Consider the following 22,578-nt stretch of genomic DNA (forward strand, 5'->3'; position numbering starts at 1 on the left):
TTCCTTAGAGAGTCCAGACTGTGTTGAAGAATAAAGGTGATTATAGGAGATACTGACTTTCAGTCTTAGAATTAAACTTTGTGTTTTCCTCGTATACTGTATTTGTATTTACACGTTGCAAATAAATTGTATTTACCATTTTCCTTCCAAAATATAAAAACAACGAGGACTGTCTTTTACATAGTACTATATGTCAGATTTATAATTCTTTGCATTTATGAAATGGGACAAAATCAGATAACATAGCTGTCCTGATATGTATGCAAAATGCAGCATAATTTGGTCCTGATTAGCTGAAAAGCAGCAGGTGGCACTTGTCAGCACATTTAACCATTTGGTGTTGGTGTTGGTGGTGGTGATGGTGGTACAATGTCATTATTTGCAGATAGTAGCATATGTGTATCTAAAATTCACTATAACTATTACAGCGCCTAATGTAAGCGGATTTAAAATGCAGCAGAGTAGCCTGTTCTCAAATGATTACATTACATGTCTTATTTGGCAGATGGCTATGACAGTCCTGGGAACACTGGAGCAGGCTCTTGGCCCCAGAGCTGTGCTAAAGAGGGCTTTGTCTGTTTCTTCACACATCCTCCAGCAATATGTTGGTCATCTGGTGTTGGAGTGAACCTTAGCTGGAATATAACCAGTTTTTCAGCTAACTGGTGAGTAAAAGTTTAAAAAATGACTTTCCTGATTTTGTTACTGGGCCACGTTTACGTCAGTAAATCCCAAAGTGCCGTTTAACTTTGCTGTTTCTTAACATTATGCGTCAAACTCTGGAGTTCTTACTGGCTATGAAAATGCTATTCTTTTACTAACTGCGTATTTTAGCTCGAGAGATTTAAGTATTTATAATTTACATTGATCAGCAGTAAAAGAAATAGCATCTTTGTCACTGTCTAGCTAATGAAAGATTAATATGACACGCAGCGCTGACTGAATGGAAGCTGTACAAATCCAGACCTCCAGCAGAAACACTGCTGTTAAATCTGTTTTATTTGTTTAATTTAGGGCAAAGGAAGCACTTTTGGTAGAGCTGTGAACAGACTGTGTGAGAAAAGAAAACTGGGAGGGAAAGAAGATTAACATGAATAATGAAAATACAAGAGAAAAAAAAGACACATATCTATATATTGGGCTGCCTCTTCCAGAAGAGGGCACTAATGGTCTACAAGTTTCTGCAGACTGGTTCAAAATTTCTTTTCATCAGGAACTGCCATGAGAAGGGGAGAAAGGCAGTAGGGGGAATGTGCCCCCTTTTTTTACACTCCACCCCACCCTCCCATGTCTCAGTGTCACGATCCCGTTGAGACGAAGTCAGTAGACAGACAATAACACCTGTCAGAGTTGATATTATTGAAAAGCTTAAATAAATTGGCTCTGAATGCCTGTGTCAATACATGAGTCATTGTAAGCAAACCTCACCAACTGCATGACTGCACATTTTGTGGGATTTGATATTCAGGAAGAGCGCAAACAAACTTGTGTCGTGTCTTCTCTCTTCTGGGCTGGAGAATCCGCCATTAACTTTTGGGTTTTCTGAGCAATAGCTGAAAAATCTGTGAGGTATTGGAAAAGCTCATATTAAAAGAGCAATACAGTCAGAACAATTACCTGGAGCAAAACACACCTCCTGTCAGTGAGTATTATTGATCTGAATTCATGATAGTTCATTCTAAAGTTTATCTGTAAAGTTTGTTGTACTAACCTTAGGAAACCAACAGATCTAATTAAATCACCTTTTTAAAGTGGTGACTTAGTAGATGAGAGCAAAACTTTCTTCATATGATAAATCTAAAGCTAAGTAGCCAGTTAGCGCAAATACAAAAAAAATAAGTAAATAAAATTCTGACTTCATGACTCACAAATTAACCTACTCATCTTATTGCTTTAGTACATGAAAAAAAGAGTAAATGCTTACAAATTCCGTTTTAGCGGTATCCATAGCCTAATTAGCATAAACAGGCTAAGCTAAGCTTTGCTAACTGGCTGCTGTCTCTGCACACAACACACACAAGTCATTTGACTAAAACTGGGTGAAAGCACATAATCTGAAGCCTTGAGAGAAAGTTTAATAAGGTAGATATTTTATTCATTTTCAAGAACATCATGTTCTCTCATCAAGTGGCATCCGCAGCTACATGTGCTGAGTACACATTACAGAAGAGCAACTGGTGTCTTCGCAGCCAGTTTCTAACTAGTTTGTCAGATATTACGATGTAAACAACACCAATCCAGAAAATTACAGACATAACTCCTGAGCCAAGCTTTGGCTCACTGGTCCATATGCTTGGGATGTCTCACTAGAAAAATCAAAGATAACCAACCTTCAATTTCTTTTTCAAAATAGCCAAAATAGTCAAAGAATCCAAGATACCTGTGGAGTTGGTCCATTTTCTAGACTCACGAGTCTGTGAAACACGAGAGTTGTAGCTTCCTTGTTAGGCCATTAAGCAGACATTACGCACATGTCGCTTCAGATGTTTTCCAGGAATAAAATTCTAAGAACTTCCTGCAGGTTTTTTTGCTGTACTAAGAGGGTTTGTTTTTTTTCTGACAGAGCTTCCTTTTTATTGCGACGAAATGATTCCTTCTCCCCAGCTTTAAAAACAGCTCTTACCTTTTCCATGTTGGGTACTGAACTTAAATGCTTGCATTAGGCTGGATTTATTCAGCCGGAGCACATTCAGTGTTGTTATAGAGTTCCTCAAATCTTTATGGCATGCTGAATATATTTAAAAGCCTTACATAACAGCAAGTGATTAAAATGTAGCAATACTAGACAGAGATTAAATTGGGGTGGAATCAACATGGCGTGGCTTTATTAACAAAAAATCCTGGAACTCAGACAGATTACATTACACTTTTTCATTAGAATCTGGTATCTGTCACTAAACTGGTATGCAAATGTAATTTATAGAAAAATCTTGATGATCAGATAACCGTTCATTTCATTTCATTGTCTAAACCCTTATCAGAAGGGTCGGATGATGGTGATTGCAGCTGTGTTTCTTCAGTCTGCTGTTTGAGTGGTATTAAGGTTTCACAGTAAACAATCTTCCCAGAATGTCAAAGTATACCACCAAAATCTTCATTTAACCTCATGAAAGAAAGCCATTAATCGACAGCACGGCGTCAGTATTATAGACAAGCTCGGCAGCATGCAAAGCTAATCTGATGAAAAACTTGATATTAGCTCGCAAACACTATTAGACAAAAGATCTCTTTAATGTTAAACTGCATGCAGCTATGCTCTGAGCTGTTCGTCGCCTTTATGTAGAAATTCTATGGCAGAAGCTATACTAAGAAGCTGTGAGTATACAGTTAGTTTTATGCTATCTGTCGTGGCTGAAAAACATCATTTAAATCACAACAACACAGAGCAGGATGTTACTTTGGCTGTCATTTTTTCCCCCCTCTTCGTTAATGCAAGTCATTTCTGATGACATGTCATCTATAACAGAGCCACCGCACTGTATTCCATTTTCACCTTCCTCCATTTTCCTCAGGATGCTAAAAAGAAAGTCACCAAGACTGCCGTGCCCCCCGGGCAATCTGGTGCTAGCTTTGAACATGGCCTTAATTAACATATTGAACTGCTCTGTTTTCAAAAGGTCATATCGTGTCTGCTCTTCACCATTCAAGGATTTTGCATAACATATTCTCACATGAAGTTGCTCGTTGTCTCTGTTTTTTTTTTTTTTTGATGGCATGCTGTGGCTTTTCCTCCTTGTAAGAACCTGTGTAACCTCGAGCCTTAGCAGGCTTTCGTGCCATAACACCTTTAAATCGCTTTGCTATCAAAACAAGCCGCTGCTTTTGTGCAATTGGTAAGCGTGTGGAATAGATTAGCAAGCTAAACTTATTGTGCCTCGTGTGAGAAATGACAGACCTCTGTGTACACTGACCCTGACTCAGCTTCCTGCTGCTTACTCAGTGTCTCTAAATGGATTAAGTTGTCAGTTGGACAGCCCATCTGAGATTTTTAATATCCAGCCTGAGGTATATCAAGCAACCGTCTGCCAAATGGCATCAGAGGGATTTACTTCGATTTTATTGCAGGTTTTTCTCTCTCCCTTTTCTCATCTAAGACGTGGTCATGCCCTCTATGATTTCTTGAGGGTGTTTGACTTGTACATTAATAACACACTGAGGAGACTGAATAAAAATATATTCCACGAACACTCAGTGAATATTAGGTTTTATCACTTCTACTTATATCATATGGGAGGCTCAGAATTTAAAACCATTGGTGTATTTATTACTTTCTTTCCTCATTTTTACACCTTTGCAGATTTCCATTAGATTGTGTCATTTCCACAAAAAAAATCTGATATGAATGAAAGAAAAAAATATGGGAGAAACTTGATGGTTTAATGGATCTGGGAAGAGACACAAAACTTACCTGAAGCTTACTGACCTACAGTGAGAGGGCACTCGGCTCACTGGACCGTAAGTGACACTCAGCTCTCCATGTTTACAATAACCACCTATTTCAGCCTCTTTGCAGGGATTTACTTTCTTTGAATGGACCTTGAGCGCTTCCTTGACTTCCTTTGTCCAGGGTGCTAAAGTACTGTCCATAGTGCTGAAATATAGGCTTGAAAGGCAGAGTGAAGTCTGCAGCAGTGCATTTGGTCCTGTTTCATCACGTCAGGTATCCACAGGGAGAGACATGTCAGTTGTTTGTGTGTGTTTGTGGATTTCCTTCTCCGGAAAATGTGTTTGGTTTGCTAAGCCTGTTTTGTTTGTCCTCGTTTGTGTATCTGTGTGTGTTTGTGTGGGCGTGTGTGTGTGTGTGTGAGTGGGTGCTTTCATACCACGAAAATATCTTGTAACAGTTGCCACTGTTCGTGACTGAGCTATAAACCTAGATGGCTGACTGAAATCCACTGAAAAAGTTCACAGACATTTTTAAGCAGGAAAAAAAATTGCTTTGCATTGACCAGTTAGTTGTGACTATTTTTTTCAGACCATGCTTTCAAATCAAGATAAAACATGCACACATCGTTAAACCCTATTTGATCAGGACAGCGGGGTTCTGAGTATTGGCTTTTGAAGCATAAATATATAAACCTATTTACAGCTGGGATGCTCTCATTTTTACAGGGATTCTGTTGTGGTTTACTTAGAAGACTCAGTTGGAGGAGCTGGAGAAAAGTTCAAAAAACACTTTCAGTGAAGATCTGTATGATTACACAACAGGTAAGTATTTGTAGTTAGTTCAGGTATTCAGTTTAGGGAATGTTAAATTCAAAAATTCCAGTCAAGTGAAGTCAAGATTTCTTCAGATCCACCTTCCTGTATGTTTGAATCCGACTTCCACAGGCTTGAGCACAAGTGAGCTTTCTTTAGCAAGCTGACACATTGAGAGGGAATTTGCATAAAATGAGGACAGAGGAGGTAAGTAAGCAGGTAAGGTTAGCAGACGCGCTGCAAACCATTTATGAGCTAAGAGGCTTGTGCAACACTACTGCTCTGTGTAGTTCAACAGTCTAGCAATGAGTGGAGAGGAGAGCGAGGTTTAAATACTGCAGGTGAATGACAAATGAGACACAGGTGCGGCAGCAGGCGTCCTGGACAGCGACGCCCACTTCTGGGAGGAGGTAAGTGCAGTCAACCACACTCACGATAGAGAGAGGAAAATAGAGCAAGTAGAGGAGAGAAACAGAGATGGTGGATTCACACTGGAAAGGACACGGGGGACTGTGACAGATGCCTGATGACATGATGTCATTTTGTTTGTCACTGGTGTTCGCTAAATCTTTATAAATTCTATCAATTTCTCACAGTTACCTTGAAAGAACAAAAAAGTGATTTTTGGCTGCTCCTTTATTCACATGGGGTTGCCACAGCGGGTAGCTCTGCATGTCTGATTTGGCAGATTTTTACACAGGATGCAACCCCAAAGGGATTTGTGTCTCCTCCTAGCATCGAACTGGGGATGTTTCACTTGTTAGGCAAACGTGTAAACCACAGCATATGCAATTTGGCACCGATTATACTGGAAAAGTGACAGTTGATGAGGTTTTTCCTGTTTTCAATGCAATACTAGAAACTCTGATTAACAAAAATGTAACACAAGGAATATGAACTGCAAACACTGTCTTTTCACATAGCATAAAATAATACTAATCAAGGTTCTGTAAGTGCAAAATGAAAAGGAAATCTCACCCAGAGACACACTCCGGGGCATGATCAACCCTGGCAGGGCCTCCTTGGATGAGGGTGTCTAGTGATAATGGCCGAAACACCCGATGAATCCAAGGTCAACTACTGACGATGTGTCCCACATTTTAATATGATAATCTAGATCAGATCTCTAATCCCTAAACCTAACCAAGGAAGGAAAAAAATGGCGCATTAGCTTGGGGAGAAGACCGAAAGTTGAGGCACACAACGATGTGTCCCACTGGTAAAGTTTCTGGGCTTCCTTTCCTCATAATAGCCATCCCTCAAGACTTTCTAAATTTGAAACAATGGTCTAAGGAGCCAAAGACACAAAGACAAAAGACAAAAAGTTTATCAAGGAAGAGTTAAAAAGTGTGGTAGCTGGTTGATATGTAGTAAGTAGAAACGAGAGAGTTATCCCTACCCATTAAAAATAATCAGAACCACAGTTTAAACCAGTTTGACAGGTCGTGAGTTGAAATTCATGACCTAATTGCCTACTGTGTGTGTGTGTGTGTGTGTGTGTGTGTGTGTGTGTGTGTGTGTGTGAGAGAGTGTGTGAGTGGGGACTGGGTAGGTGGGGTAACGATTGGGCATACTGGTGTAGTGTGGGGAAAAGAATGATTAAATGAGCAGATGTTAGGCGAGCTATACATTGGTGTGAAAAAGTGTTTGTGTCCTTCCTGACTGGATACATCTAGGGTACTGTTACTAGGTTACATCAAAGGTAGAAGACATTACTGTATATTTAGGGCGACAATGCTGATTCGATTCACTCATACAAGTTGTAGCATAAATTAACTGTGTTGTATCACATCTTTGGAAAGCTGAGGCCTGATTACTGCCAAACATGTTCATCTGTGACTGAATCTAATCAGCATCACCTTATAAATAAATTGATGTCTTCTACCGTTGATGTAACATAGTAACAATACCCTAGGTGTATGCAGTCAAGCACAGTGCGTCACTGTAAACTTTGCAACAATACTGCAAACTAAAGAAAACTAGAATTTGTTTTTATGACTTGTCACTAAAATATAATCCAGCAAAACATCATGAATAGATCCAATATCTGATTTTAAAACTTTAAAATAAATGAGGACGTTGCACATGAGAGTTAAATTTCCTGTCTATAAAATTTCACATGCTGAGTGCTCCTCGCCTTTAAAAATAACCTTTCTCCTTAATCTCCTGTCCTCTCTTTCTTACATTTTCCTCCATCTATCTGTGTCACACATTAACATTTTTTTCCTGGTAAATATAACGACTGTACATTTAGCTCAAAGACACATTTTGTGATAAATTGTACAAATTTCCGGACATTTGTTAAATTCTTATTTAAATATCATTTGAAATTTACGTCTGCACCATGAACACATCACAGGTGTGAGGAAAAACGTATGTAATGATGGTGTAAGCAGGCTGCAGGGTGTCTTATTTTCTTATTTTTGAGCAAGTGTCTCCGTGTGGAGATACTGGAAGCAGTACCAGGCTCAGCACAGGAAAAATTAACTCATTCAGCAGTAATATGCCTTAACCTGCTTATCAAATTTAATTACACATTAACTGAAAGTGCCAGATCGCTGCTCCAGGAGGATTCCGGCCCTCTTTAACCCCTGATGATAACACATTTTTATCATAGCCCAAAGCCAAATATTTTCCAGGGACTTTCTTTCATAAAGTTCATAAAGTACGAAGATGTTGAGTTTTGATTGTTCTTAACTTCTAATGATGGTTAAAGACCAAGGCAAGACCTTTTTCATGTTTATCTGCTCTTTCAAAGGATAAAAGCCTACAAAACAGCCTATTTCTACATTTCATGTGTTCGTAGAAGTTTCTGGAAATGAGTCATGAGATAAAGTGCGGGAAAATCATTGGAAGCATAACTGCTATTTGGAGTAGTCTACTTTGTTTTAATTCACTGTGAATCTTTCTTGCATGAAATACCTCAAGGACACCTTTATCCAGCTCCCACCCACAGATCTGCTCTCTCCCTGTCTCACAATACTCAAGGTAATTTATATAATACATTGCAAAACCATTTATCATTTTTAAGAGGAGACAGGAACAAGGCAGCAACATCAAAGGGCTACAAGATGTTTTGTGGTAATAAAAGAACTTTGAGTCAGATTAGTATCTCCTGTCTTGCAATTTTAAAAGCAATAGGAGAAGTAAACATGAGGCATTCTTATATGCAACCATAGCAGCTCAGGCACTGATGCTAATCTCTTTCAGGAATGTGAAAGTCAAAGCGATTCGAGTTTTGTCAAGATTCTCACAGCTGGACTTCAGCTCAGTCTTTATTTTGATTTGAAATGACAGAATGACACTCATAGCATTCATGCACTTTGTTTTACATTTAAACTTGAAGCTTTTCTTGCTAAACAAGCATTTAACCAGATAAACACTGCACTCCACTGAAGCATCTAAAAAAAAACAGAAACAGGGAAATAAAAAACAGCCTACATCAGTAAATCATAAGAAACATAGACTAAATTATGATCTTGAGTGGGCTTTTAATACAGTTAACTGCGCAGCGACTTTTATTATTTGCAAGATAACTTTAATAAAAATGCTCTAAAAAAGACCAACACCACATCCTGTTCAATTCATGGTTCAATTCAATTCACAAGTGGCCTCTCTAGCCAGTTCATCACCATTATGTTATAAGAATATGAAAAAAATTGCAAAATGTTTAATAGGAAAAAAAAAATCAAAATCAAAAGTTCAGATAATCTGAATATAAATGTCCTTAAAAATAAATATGAAGAAACTTTTGATAACAAAAACCCCTAAACAAAATATATAAAAACAGACTGTCTGGCTGTTTTTTCTCCTCTTCCTCTTTTGACTTATTTCTTTTTCACTCCCAAAAGGATAACTCCTCATTATTTCAAAGTGTCTGTCCTTGTTGCCATTAGGTTTACTTAAACAGGATTGTGTACACCACATGCAATGGGAGCAAGTGGAGTCAGGTTGGGCCCCTTTAGGGAGATCAGGCCTCTTCTACTGTCACTGCAAACTTTGCCCATTTCCACTGCTGCTTTTTGAAGTCTGTCAACCCTCTGGGGCTCCCCACTGGTCTGGGGCCCCAAGCAATTGCCTAGTGGCAAGTGGCACCTCTGGGTATAACACGTCTTTGATAAAAAGTCTTTCTGTCAATAAGAAAACCATAAAAGGTAAGGCAGGGTTATATAAAGGGTAATAAAAAACATAAAAAGCTGTTTATCTATCTGTGTGTTTGTCTGTATGTGTGATTGGCAAGACAGTAGTTTATGTAAGGTCAGGCTGTCAGAAGAAAAATAAATAAATAAATAAAAACACAGAGTAATGCTCTATGAAATTTCGTAAGGATGATCTCCTTGCTGGTGAAAAAAACCATGATGGAAAAACTGTAGCTATCAACAATGTTTATCTCGTCTTTATACACATTTTCACACGTTACTGCCATCCTAGACTAACACTGTCTGATTTTGTAAGAATGCAGATGTCCACGCAGCTGAATCAGACATTAAATGATCTTCAAACTCTTCAAACTGCCAGCTTCCCAATGCAAGTTTTTGTTATGCTCAACAGCGCCCATGTATGAATAGCGCAGGTAATTTTTCAGTGAATTCACAGCGGGCATTATTTGCGCTGCCACCTGCACACCCTACCCAGGCGGCACACTAAACCAAACAGATTATTTCCAGCGGTGAAAAGTGTCGTGTGCTACAGATAAAAACTTTGGAGTATTTCCCAGCTTGACTCTTCCGACATCATCGTGTTCATCTGTGAAATGACTTATGTCAAGATAACATACTGTCTCACCTGTCCAGTCTCCAGGATGACCCGCCGGATTTCATTAAGGATCGTCCAACAACCGTGAAAGTGTCAACGAATAATTGATGTCGTGGGATGGGGGTTACTGAAGCCATATATCATCTGATCTCAACCAACTTCCCTTTTTTATTACAGTGCATAATGGGCTGTTAAGCAGCAGCACATGAATTAAGACTGTCTGCAGAAATGCTCACTGTATTTGTAATCGATGTTCTTAAATACACTTAAAGATTAGGAGTGATTTTTTCATGTCATATTACCACACTTTTCATGAATTAAGAAGTAGATACATTGTCCTTTTAGATAATCATCATGTTTCAGCTTTTTTCCTACATCAGTTTTTTCTGCGACTCCTTAGGTAAATTGCCTACTCAGTCACAACATATATGTAAAGCAGCTGTTTATACTTCGAAATGCCATCCACGGTTGCAGTCCTCCGGTGCAAGGTCTTTTTCTGCTGTGCCAGCATCCCTGAGACTGCCATTAAATGGAGCTGAGCTGCTGGAAATTATCTCCTCCTTCTGCTGATGAACTAATTGTACTCTTATTCTGTAATAACACCATTAAAATGTAATACACTTGGGATCATTACTTCACATTTGATATAGTTGGCTGTTGCAGGACAATGGAACAAAACAAGTGCTTCAGTTACAATAGTGTTTACGCTGCAGATGAAATCCACTTCTGAATTTAGGAAAACTGCCAGTGCAACAAGGGACTATAAAGGGAGCTGCGTTTTTCTTCCTTCATTGTTAAAAATTGTTCTCCATGGGCGCTCTAAATAATGAGATTAAATAAATGGAGAAAACTCAAGCATTTCAGTGTAGAACTGCAGATAAGCATTAGTCTGGGGTTCGTGCAGGAAAAAAAGGCACACCCAGAAGTGAATGATACAGCGCTGTCATCTCAGGCTTTGATGATAGATCTTTAATTTTCTTGTCTTCTAATAGGAATTCTCAGTGTCAGTGAAGCCCTCTTTTTAATTCCTGTTTTTTGATTCAACATTTCATATGTTCAGGCCCAGAATAAAGAAATGTTTCCCTTTTTATCTTAATTCAAATTTGCACTCATCGATTTAGCTTGTTCTGTATATATAACCGGCTATTTTGGCTAGCAGAGCCTATCATTGCACACCTACTCATCTCTCCAAGGACATACACTTATACAGCTAGAGACAAGTGAATGTGTTAATGTGGCTAACTGGTAGCTATTCTGTAAAAGTTGAAAAATAAAAGAGGAACTCAGCAAAAGTAACTTTATTTTCTTTCCAAAGCTGGCCTGATACCCTGCCATCAAGGGCATTCACTGACTTCCAAGGTCTTTGAACAAAGCTCAACAAGACAAGACTACAGGGATTGTAGTTGTTATACAGTCCCGGAATTTTTATAGTGTCACTTTACCGACAATAGCAACGGGGAAGGGTCCTTGTCAACCCTAATGAATTCAGAAGTGAAAAGACTTTGGTTTTGACTTTACATAATTAGGCGAGATGCAATAACGCACCAACCTTGGAGCAGTGCACCTGGATAACAAGTGATCAAACAGCCCGAGCCCTCCATCCTCACTTAAAGAGCCTCAGCTGCGACAGCTCGCCATTGAAACAGGCAGCTACCTTGAATTTCAAGCTAATTAACTCTTTCAGACATTGTTATGTACTCCCTCTTTGACACTTTGCAAGAGTGTGCGTGCTGATTAATGCCGTGCATCAACGTGGATCTATTTTGCAAGATTGGACCCCCGTTCACATACGTAATGTCACTGTGAGGTGAGGTTTTCTAACATTTTGGATTTAAAGTGGATAGAATTACAGACTCAGCTATCCTGAACGTTCAGCAGTTTATTCATTATCAGTTTTTCAATACTTTTTTAGTTGTCTAAATCTTTATATATTTGTAAACCATTTATCCAGGGGTTCTATTAATTGTACTATTTCACTAATTTATTCATTATCTTTGCTGTGTTTTTTTGTTTTGTTTTGTTTTTTTACTAAATCATCTAGAGCCAATTATTTGTTCTTTAAAGGTTAGTGTTTCAACATTTGCACATTTCATTTTGGGGGTGGGGGATACCCGTCTGGTTTTTGTAAGGTTTAGCGCTGTGTGGCCCTTTGATTAAGAGATGTGCTGGTACAAACAGTTATGTTAAAAATAAAGTTTCTACTGGACTCTCTCTCACATCATTGTGGAGGACCTTTGGCCCACTCTTCTTTCCTCTTACAGTGTTACGTAACTGGATTGAGATTTGCTGACATTTGTTTATGCACAACATCGCACGATGGATGACATCAAGCCTCAGCAGGCCTGACTGAAACACCTTGATTCTTTTCTTTTTCAGCTATTCTGCTGTAGATTTGCTGCTGTACTTGAGATCATTGGCCTGTTACATGACTTTGGCTGACAGAAAAATCACATTTCATATTTGACTCACATATTTTTTGCATGGTCAACCCAGTGGCTGCAAGATGCTCAGGTCCCAAGTTGTCACCCCTCCACCACTGTGCTTGACAGTTGGTATGAGGTGTTTTTGTTGATATGCTTCTGACAAATAATGTGCACAGAAGTCTGCACTACAGTTTTGTTGAGCAAAGTTCTAGTATTTTCTTAGTCAGTTTCTTGATGCTAAGTAGTTGTCACGATGCTGGGTCATTTGACCCACCCAGCATTTTGAGTTTTAATATATTTTGATGTTTATGGTTTATGTTGAAGTTCATTTTTATTATGCCTAGGTTGCCATTATAGTTCATTGTTTGTTAGATTCCCTTGTGTCTTCAAGCCCTGTGTTTAAGTCTCCCTCGCCCTTCATGTGTTTCATGTCTGTGTGTCCTATGTTGTCAAGCTCGTGGTGTTTCTGCGTCTCATTATGTTTCCTGTTTTATTTTGAAAAGGTCTGGTGTCCGATGTTCATTGTGTTTAGTTTCACTTCCTCTGTGGTGTCATTATGTTCGTTCCAGTCAGCTGCTTCCCCATGTGTTTCCATTTGCCCTGATCACCTCCTGTGTCCATTTAGTCTGTGTGTTTTCCTTCCTCGTCTGATCATCTGGTATCCTGTCATGTCATGTTTCCAGGTCTTCATGCCAAGTTGTCAGCTTTAAGGTTTTTCTTGTCAGGTGTTCATGTTCAGACTTTTTTATGTTTATCCTTAATTCACCCAGTTTAGATTAGTGTTTGGTTTTGCCTTTGGCCCTTGTTTGGTATGTTTAAAACCAGCCTTTAATAAACTGCTCGCTTTCAGTTAATATGAAGTTTGCTTCCATGCTTTCTTGGGTCCACCTCCTCATTCCACACAGTCTGCTTCAGCCAGACTGTGACAGTAGCAGGTTTCTTCGTCTGTGCATTTCAGCCAGAAAGGTTACAAATGCAGCTTGGTAAGCAGCTGGTAGTTTATAAGGCTACCTTTAAGTTTAAATATGGTCCCTTCTGGCTACTGAAAATCAAGATGGCAACAGCCAAAGAGGTAAAGTCACAAACCAATTGGTTATGTTGCTGTGGCAGCATACATGTTTTATGTATCGTGTGGTGTGTTTTAAAATTCTTCTAAATCAGTTAGATTAGAAGAACTCACTCACTATAGGTTAGATTTAAGTGATGCATAGCCTCTAAATCTGAAAATGCAGACATGCCAATGAAGTTCTTAACTCCACTGATGGCAAAAGGAAATCAGATTGTGCAGAAGAAAATAACTCCACAGCTCATTTGATTTATGACGGAATAAATAGTTTCCTAAAGAGTTTATGGTGTGCTCGTTTCATGCATATCAAATGCTGTATAGTGTTCATTTGGTAAACTTTGCTTCCATTTAGAACAAAATCAAGAATAAAACAGGGTTTGTTTGTTTTTTCACTGTGACTGGCAAGCTATAGCCACTTCAGTATGAGTGTGCAGTGTCCATCTGTTTCTCAGTCAGCTCCAGCCTCACACAACACATCACATCTGGTTTCAATAAACTAAGATGGCAACAGACAAACTTATAAACTGAAGTCGAAGCTTTAGAACAGGACTTCTCAACCCACTGAGTGATGTTTCATGTACAGTCTGTGGATTTTAGCCTCAAGGGTATTTGTTCTGGAGCAAAATACCCCTTTTCAATAATTAGTGCTTCAAACAAAGTTAAGTGCTCCGCTCAGAGCTGTCTGTCGCTTGTGTATGTTCAAGTAATGTTGCAGCAAATCCCGAGGCTACTTGGAGTAATTGCAGCTCAAAATGTATAAATTTGCATGATTAATTTTAAAGAACATTTATCTCTGAATTACTTTCTGCATACAATAAATAGAACGTTGCAAAGTTTAAAGGGACAAAACATAAAGACCCTTCTGATTCAAATATAATTTGGGTGCAATTTATTTAGAGGCCCTTATCAGTTAAATTATGCTGTTTTCTGTTTAGGGAATCCAGGTGCAATCACTGAAGGGGGTGGAAGTGAATCTGTTTCCTAATTTATTTATGTAAACTTGGCCTCCCTCCAGTTGCAGCAGATGATTTCATTTGTCTGAGCAGAGTGCCTGATATAATAGGATTACAATCTGGCTGTTGGAAAATTGTCTGTGGACCTCTATGTTTCTGAAGTTTTAAGCAAGTCTATTAGCCCACGATGGCATCCTCCTGTTTTTTGGTTTTTTATTTATTTATTCATCAGCTTTATCTGGCATTAAAGAACACAATAAATCATGCAAGTTAAGCTATTAGTATGAGTCACGGGCGAGTGTAAGGTCAGGGATGATCCTGATCAGCGCCTGCTGTTTGGAGCCGGCCAGTTGGCATAGGTCAGAAAAAAGCAGCTGACTGCTGTGTCAGGAAATTAGACTAATGAAGCTAATAAAACTGAAAAGAGTACATTTGCAGGACCATAAGCCCAAGTGGGGACCTTAAAAACTTTTCGTATTATACACAGCCTCATTCACATTCTGCACAGTCAACTGACACATAATCAATATCAAATACTAAATACTGGATGTGTAAGAAAGTAAAGACTACATTCACAATTTTTTCCTTTTTTAATCAGTTGAACTCTAGTGTAACTGATGCCTGCAAGCACAAAACATGCTGGATCTTTAGCATAAATAAAAACAGAGTTTAGAAGGAGATATTAATCCTTTCTCTGAAGCTTAGAAGGGTCGGGCTTGGTTAGTACTTGAACTGGAGACCATCTGGGAATACCAGGTGTTCCAAGTGTAGGCTCCATCCCCACTCCACCCCAACAGAGCACTTCAGTCCCAGACTGCTGGCTTACCGGCGGTACGTAGGGTACTTAAAAGCAGAATGGGGACTGAGCCTTCAGCTTTCAGGCCTTCTCTTGCGGAACCAGCCCTCAGTTTGGATTCAGCAGACAGACACCATCTCGAATATTAAGATTAGGCTTAAAACTTTCCTTTTTGATCAAGCTTATAGTCAGGGCTTCTTCAGATCAGGTTGTTCTGCTGTAAGTTTCTTCCTGTAAAAAGGGAGTTTTTCCTTCCCCTTGTCACCGAGCGCCTGACTGTCATCCAATTGTTGGTGTTTTCTTTGTATTACTCTAGGGTCTTTATCTTACAATATAAAGTGCTTTCAGGCGACTGTTGTGATTTGATGTCTTATAAATAAAACTGAATTGAACTGCTGCTTTTAAAAGGAATGCAAGGAGTGGCAATTGTTTGTTTTTTAAAAGCCTTTCACTTGCTGATAATTTAGGGCAATGTTTCCTCCTTCAAGTTCTCTACCTCGATGTACAATATTAGCACCATTTTTTCCTGTTACTGTTCACCATTACCAGCGAAGCCGACTTGGAAATTAGGTTCAGCAGAGAAAGCCTAATCAGAGGCACGAACTCGGGTCTCTGAGGCCTATTCAGATGAAGGGTTCTCTGGGGATATTTGGCAGCTCCAGGAGGTGAGATTAAGTGAACACCAGAGACACACCTACACAAGACATCACACACTACAGAATGACTATAAGCCTCTGTTGCTAAATATATTATGTTCGAATGCATTCAACTGTTTCAGACACTGGATTTTAGTATATTGTGCATAGTATTTTGCTGCCAGGATAAAAAGCAGAGTGTGGTATATTCTAATTTTATACAGCCCCCACTCCCCCCTAACTCTAAGATTTATGTGGAACATTTGATTTATTTATTTATTTTGTACTGTATTTATTTAGTGTTGTACTGCTCTGACTGCATCACTGGGGTAAGACTGATGTTTAATGTGCTATGACTTATAATAACAATTCCATTTTATTCTTAAAGATTTACTTGCTTTTTGCTGTTTGTCAAGAAATTCTTGTCTGGATGCTTATTCATCTTGATTTCATTTTCAAGCATTAAAAAAAGAAAGAAAGAAAAGAAAGTAAGCAATTCTAAATAGAGCGTTTCAGCTATTCTGCCTCCAGTGCACACAACAAAGCAGAATGCCAAAGAATCCTTGAACAAATACTCAAGTCAAAGAGTATCTGGAAGGATCTGGCATATACCTTTATGTTAAAATTAAGTACTCCTGTCGTCATGTGTCACACTGCACAAGCTGTGCATGACTGAGTGCACAGAGTTCCAGAGGAGACAGGGATCTGCATTTTATTCCCCAGGCTACCGTATCTGAAACACAAGCTCAAATGCTCGAGCGGGGTAAGACCCGAGGAACAACAAAGGTGAAAACATCCTGCGGGCGCGAGATATGACACGATAGATAGAACGCAAACAGAAATGAGGTGCAAACAGAGAAAACCGGCTTGTAAGCGCTCGTCTTTAAATAGACTAGAGGGCTTGTTTTCTATTTTCTGTTTTGATGCCATTTGAACAAACAATCCATCACGAAGGTTTGTGCTGCTTCATCGCAAGCACAGAGACAGATCCTGGATGACACGGCAAATCAATCCATCGGCGATTAGCGCCAGTGACGCAAAGAAGCTGCAATTTGTTCTTGGACTTTGGACCCGAACACCTACACACGAGCTAAGCGTGGCTCCTCTCCCTCGCGTGGTGTTTCTAAGAGCCCACTGAGAGCTCCCCAAGCACTACTTCATCTAGGAGGATGTCAAACATAATGTTGACAGTTAATGTGGTCATTTGGTGCATGGCTGGCAGTGATGGCTTTTCAATTAATACAGCCCAAATGGCAAAAATGCTCAATTAGCTTTAATGTATTCTGCTTTCTGATGAATGCCGTGCAAGCCGATGAGGGGGAAATAATTCATCAACCGCATTTTACCTTTAATGACTTAAAGTCGCGATGTTCAGCAGTGCTGGAAGAACTTTAAAAAAGAGAGAGAGAGAGAATTATGAGTCAACCTAAGCCTTGGATGCGATATTGACTGCTTTCTGAACCACTTATTGCCCCTCTCTGGGCAACACCAAGCTAGATTGAACAACATGTGGGCAAAGGCGGTTAAATGAAAAGTGGGTCTCAAGCTGCTCACACACACACAAACTTCTAATACCCACACAGACAAGAGGAACAGATGTAAACATACGGGTAAATATCAAACACTGACAGCCTTCAGAAGCCATGTGAGACTGCGAGCCCCCAGAGTGTTGACTACAATTGGATGGCACATGTTGCTCGTGCTGTATTGAGTTGCTGCTATTCTTCGGTCTTTCATCATATCGGCGTTTAATGTGTGTGGCAAGCGCAACACAGATTTTAGTTTGAGAATGTCACAGGCCACAGTTGTTTCGCTGTTGTGAACAGACTGACATGTTTTCCCTCCTAGCAAATATGAAATCCTCGGCCTTGGCCAAAACGCAGCAGCCAGGCAAGTGCAGTCCCTATAAGGCTCGAGCTGGGTAATCCTCAAACTGCTTTTGAGACCAGTCTGCACGTCTGCCAATCTTGAGTAGAGTTCGGCAGTGCTAACAGGATTGCTTTGGAAACACGATATTTATTTTAGCCCTCAAAAGCAGGACAGCTACACTTCATGTACTGCTGCTTCAGGGTGATGTATTGCAGATGCCGAGTCGACTCCCTTCTCTCCCCACCCCGCTAACATGTCTACCGAGTTCTTCTCGGAAGCAGAAATAATTCAATCAAATCAGAGAAACTCTCCTTCAGCGTTAGTTCCAGATGTTTGTCCTCAGATGTCTGGATTCACACTGACAGTTTGTGTGTATGCGTGAATGCCTGGATGTGTGGATTTTGTGCGCCAGTCCATGAGACTTATCTGCTAGTGCAGTTGAGCAAAGGCAAACAGCAGGTGTGAGATTACGGTTCTCTCTTATTTTGAGGTGAGCAGATGTGGCGCTATTAAAGCCTTACCAAATACAAAAGCTGCTCTTTTGTATCTTTCATATCATCCATCATACATCGAACTCCTTCATGAAACCAGGCACCATGGGTGAGGGCTCTGGATAGTCTAACATGTAAGATGATATTTAAGGAATTTTTTTTTTATAAAGCATCTTAAAGCATATCTAAAGGAAAGAGCAATGTCTAATTTGAACAACAGTCCATTAGCAAATGTGCTTAAAAGCATTAAGTCACTGGTAGACAGCACATAGATGTGCAAGACTGAATAAACTTGAATCCTCCCTTTTTTCTTTTTAAAGCTAATGCAGTGCCTTCAGTGCCTTCAAAGTAAGTACAAAAGTTGTTTAGGTGCAGTACTAACACTGACAGTTTTTATTAGATTTTCTGATGTCTAAAAGGGAGAGAACTTTCCACTGGGAATTTTGTATTATGAATTTACTTACTTTGGGTTTTTTTCCCCTGTACAGCAAGCTTTTATATAGCATCACAATAAAACTCAAGGTTTAAAATGTGAAGTGATATATAAAGCACTGTGCAAAGATCTCCAGTTGCACCCTGCTAGGAAATAAGTGCAGAGATTTATTGAAACATGTGCAAATATACATGTAATTACAGTATTTGAGGTGACAAGAGAGTTTGCACAGTTCTACAGAGCTTGAAAGTCAATATTTGGTATGACCACCTTTATTCTTCAGCAAAGCCTGAACTCTCTTAGGCAAGAGTTCTTGTCATTTCTTTGAGTAGTCTTCAGGAGTAGTTCTCCAGGTTTTTTCGAGGACATTTCAAAGCTCTTCTTTGGATGTTGGCTGCCTTTTGTTCTGTTCTCTGTCAAGATGATCCCACACTGCCGATCCTTGATTGATAGTGTTTCACTGTGTATTTTTCTGTATAGCTATGCTTTTACAGCAATGACGGTGTTTTTGGGATCACTGTCATGATGAAAAATCTAGTTCATAATTCCACCAATGTTGACAAGATCCCCAACACCGTTCGCTGAAATGGAGTCCCAAACCATGACAGAGCCTCTACCTACCAGAGCCTGTTTTACATATTTAATTCAATTCAAATTAGATGGCGCCAAATCAGATTTTCCTCAAGATGCTTTATATTGTTAGGTAAGGACCATACTAAATTACAAATAAGACCCCTACAATCAGTCAACCCATTATGAGCAAGCCACAGTGGGAAAGAAAAACTTTTACCTATCTGTTAAAAACTTTTAGCAGGCAAAACACTCACTGCTTCCTTCCATTTGCGCAACATCTCTAAAATTAGAAATATCCTGTCTCAGAGTGACTCTGAAAAACTAGTTCATGCATTTATTACTTCTAGGCTGGACTACTGTAATTCATTATGATCAAGATGTCTCCTTCAGTTAATTCAAAATGCTGCAGCAAGAGTCCTGACAGGGACTAGAAAGAGAGAGCAGATTTCTCCGATATTGGCTTCCCTTCATTGGCTCCCTGTTAAATCCAGAACTGAATTCAAAATCCTGCTTTTCACATAGAAGGTCTTCGATAATCAGGCCCCATCTTATCTTAATGACCTTGTAGTACCATATCACCCCATTAGAGCACTTCGCTCTCGCACTTCAAGCTTACTTGTTGTTCCTAGAGTATTTAAAAGTAGAATGGGAGGGAGAGCCTTCAGTTTTCAGGCCCCTCTTCTGTGGAACCAGCTTCCAGTTTGGATTCAGGAGACAGACACTATCTCTACTTTTAAGATTAGGCTTCAAACTTTCCTTTTTGCTAAAGCATATAGTTAGGGCTGGATCAGGAGACCCTGAATCCTCCCTTAGTTATGCTGCTATAGGTGTAGGCTGCTGGGGGATTCCCATGATGCACTGAGTGTTTCTTCTTCAGTCACCTTTCTCACTCAGTATATGGTAATAGACCTCTCTGCACTGAATCATATTGTTTTTAATCTTTTATCCTGTCTTCCTTCTCTCACCCCAACCAGTCATGGCAGATGGCCCCGCCCCTCCCTGAGCCTGGTTCTGCCGGAGGTTTCTTCCTGTTAAAAGGGAGTTTTTCCTTCCCGCTGTCGCCCAAGTGCTTGATCATAGGGGGTCATATGATGTGGGGTTTTTCTCTGTATTTATTATTGTAGGGTCTACCTTAAAATATAAAATGCCATGAGGTGACTATTGTTGTGATTTGGCGCTGTATAAATAAAATAGAATTGAATTGAATTGAACTGTTTTATCTATCCATCCATCCATGCATCTGATAGATATATAGATAGATTATAGATTAGCTAATGCTCTTGTAATTGTTTGTCCACTTGTCATCTAGTTGAAATCTGCATTTAAAAATTGTAAATTGTAATTAAATCTTAATTATGAGATATTGTGCCAGACTTATTAAAAAGCTTCTCATAAATATGATATAGTATCTCATAAATAGAGTCTAAGTTGTAATTATGAGGCAGTAAGTTGTTATTATAAGATGCACTCACAATTGTTGGAAGACAGAGAACCATCATTTTGAGATTTAGTGTATGCTTAATGTTATTTATGTTGCTAACTATGCAATAGTAACACTGATGAGATGCAGATGAATCCAGTTATTATGACATATACTTCATTTTTTAAATGACCCCTACAGGCTTCCATATATGGCAAATATAGGTCCAATATTCACTTTGTCACTTTAGTCCTTAAGTCAGAGTGCGGCTCTTAGGTAGAAAATTCTCAGTATGTTTCACCACCTGTTTCCTAACTTTGCCCATCAGGTTACATGTTGTTGCAGAGCTGAGCGGGACTGCAGAGTCTTTATTCTCCTATGAGTAAAGGAAACATTTCACTTTATTTCTTTCTCTAAAAATTTCAAATCCATATACATGCCTAACCTTTTATAACACAATTGATAAAAAAGAATGCGTCTTGATGATTAAAAATGTAACTGTGAGTCATTATTTTTCACTTTCTGTTGTTAGAGATGCTGTTAATGTGACCATACCTTTGCAGCCGTAAGCTGCAGAAAAAGCTCATTGGTGCTCGATCTGAGACTGATATTCTCTGTGCCGCACAGGCAACGAGCAGCTCGCAGAGGTCTGTGCTCAATGTTCTGGTCATTAGTTCAAGACCATTGACTTGATAATCTCACCTGGGAAGGACAGGTAATGAGTCCTATCGGTGCAATTATGGCTACCCCCACAAACAGCTATTCGTTGCTGTCATGTACATACTGGTTCAGTATCTCTGACCTCAGGAACTAAGTGGTGATGCCCGACATCAGGCACAGACCTTTGTTAGGACTAAAAACAATATGGCAACATAACATTGAATCATGTCATTTAAACTGATTGATTCAAACATGTATTTAAACAGCACTTATAGACACATCATGTCCTGCTCTGTTTCCTGTTTCTCTTAACTGGGCTGCCTGATCTTTTTAAATGTTACAATCTCTGTATTTCTGATTTCTGAACATTGTAATAGGTCGGTTTGTGGTGTTACAAAATCCATAAATTTAATTATGTTTTTATTCATTAGTGTAAATTCCCCTCTGTTCAGTGTCTCAGTATCTCATCATGACAACAAGAGTCTCATTTATATCCCATTGGCCACCTTATTAGGTACACCTGTTCAGCTGCTCATTAGTGCTAATATCTAATCAGCCAATCACATGGAAGCAACTCTGCCCATTTAGGCATGGAAGACAACCTGCTGAGGTTCAAACTGAGCATCAGAATGGGGAAGAAAGGTGATTTAAGTGACTCTGAATGCGGCATGGTTAATGGTGCCAGATGGGCTAGTCTGAGTATTTTAGAAACTGCTGGTGTACTGTCACAGAGGGACGTAAACAGACACGTACAGGCCTGCACGACCAGAACTGAAAGTGCATTTTTGATGGTTTTTAAATGTTATTAAATGTTTAACATGTAGATTTGACTACAAGAGCAACATATCAAACTGAATTTATATTTTGATCTTCTGAATTTTTTTCTCAGCTCATTTTTTTCTGATTTATGTAAATGGACACAATTTTCATATTTTCGTGTAACCCAGACGGACAAGAATGGTTACAAACAGGTGTTAAAGTTGGCATGATCCAGCACTTTCACTTATTGAGCAATTAAATCTGATAGTTTCTTGTCAAATGAGTATATTTTTTGCGTGTTGCAGCTTTCATGCCGTCACTGACATCTCACAGCCCACTTACACCTTCAGCACATCCTTTTCTCCCTTCTCCTCTTTGTGATGTGTTCATAGTGCAGATCTAAATAAAGCTGCAGTCATAGTACTTAAGCATCTAGCTAGCACTACCGAAGAAGAGGGAGAGGTTTTTTTCAGACATTAGTTTATATTTAAGGTAGTGATGCTGATTACATTCACTCACCTTTTAGACTGTCTAGGGATTGTAAAT

At 39.3% G+C, this 22,578-nt stretch overlaps 2 long non-coding RNA genes across 3 annotated transcripts; one reads left to right on the plus strand and one right to left on the minus strand.

Annotated features, from left to right (window-relative positions):
• The first annotated feature begins 345 nt into the window (after window positions 1-345).
• Window positions 346-10,574, plus strand: LOC112841854 (uncharacterized). Of its 2 annotated transcripts, XR_003213257.1 has the most exons (5): window positions 346-665; window positions 4,298-4,660; window positions 5,113-5,208; window positions 5,332-5,406; window positions 5,490-10,574. It is a non-coding gene; the product is annotated as an uncharacterized LOC112841854 (long non-coding RNA). The 2 variants fall into 2 exon arrangements; XR_003213256.1 differs by having other exon boundaries at window positions 5,332-10,574.
• On the minus strand, window positions 1,021-3,116 carry LOC109204624 (uncharacterized). The gene is made up of 3 exons (XR_003213258.1): window positions 2,381-3,116; window positions 1,712-2,306; window positions 1,021-1,562 (listed from the first exon to the last, which is right to left on the minus strand). It is a non-coding gene; the product is annotated as an uncharacterized LOC109204624 (long non-coding RNA).
• Window positions 10,575-22,578: the final 12,004 nt, after the last annotated feature.

Source organism: Oreochromis niloticus, linkage group LG12, assembly GCF_001858045.2.
Source record: "Oreochromis niloticus isolate F11D_XX linkage group LG12, O_niloticus_UMD_NMBU, whole genome shotgun sequence".
Taxonomy (NCBI): Eukaryota; Metazoa; Chordata; class Actinopteri; order Cichliformes; family Cichlidae; genus Oreochromis; species Oreochromis niloticus.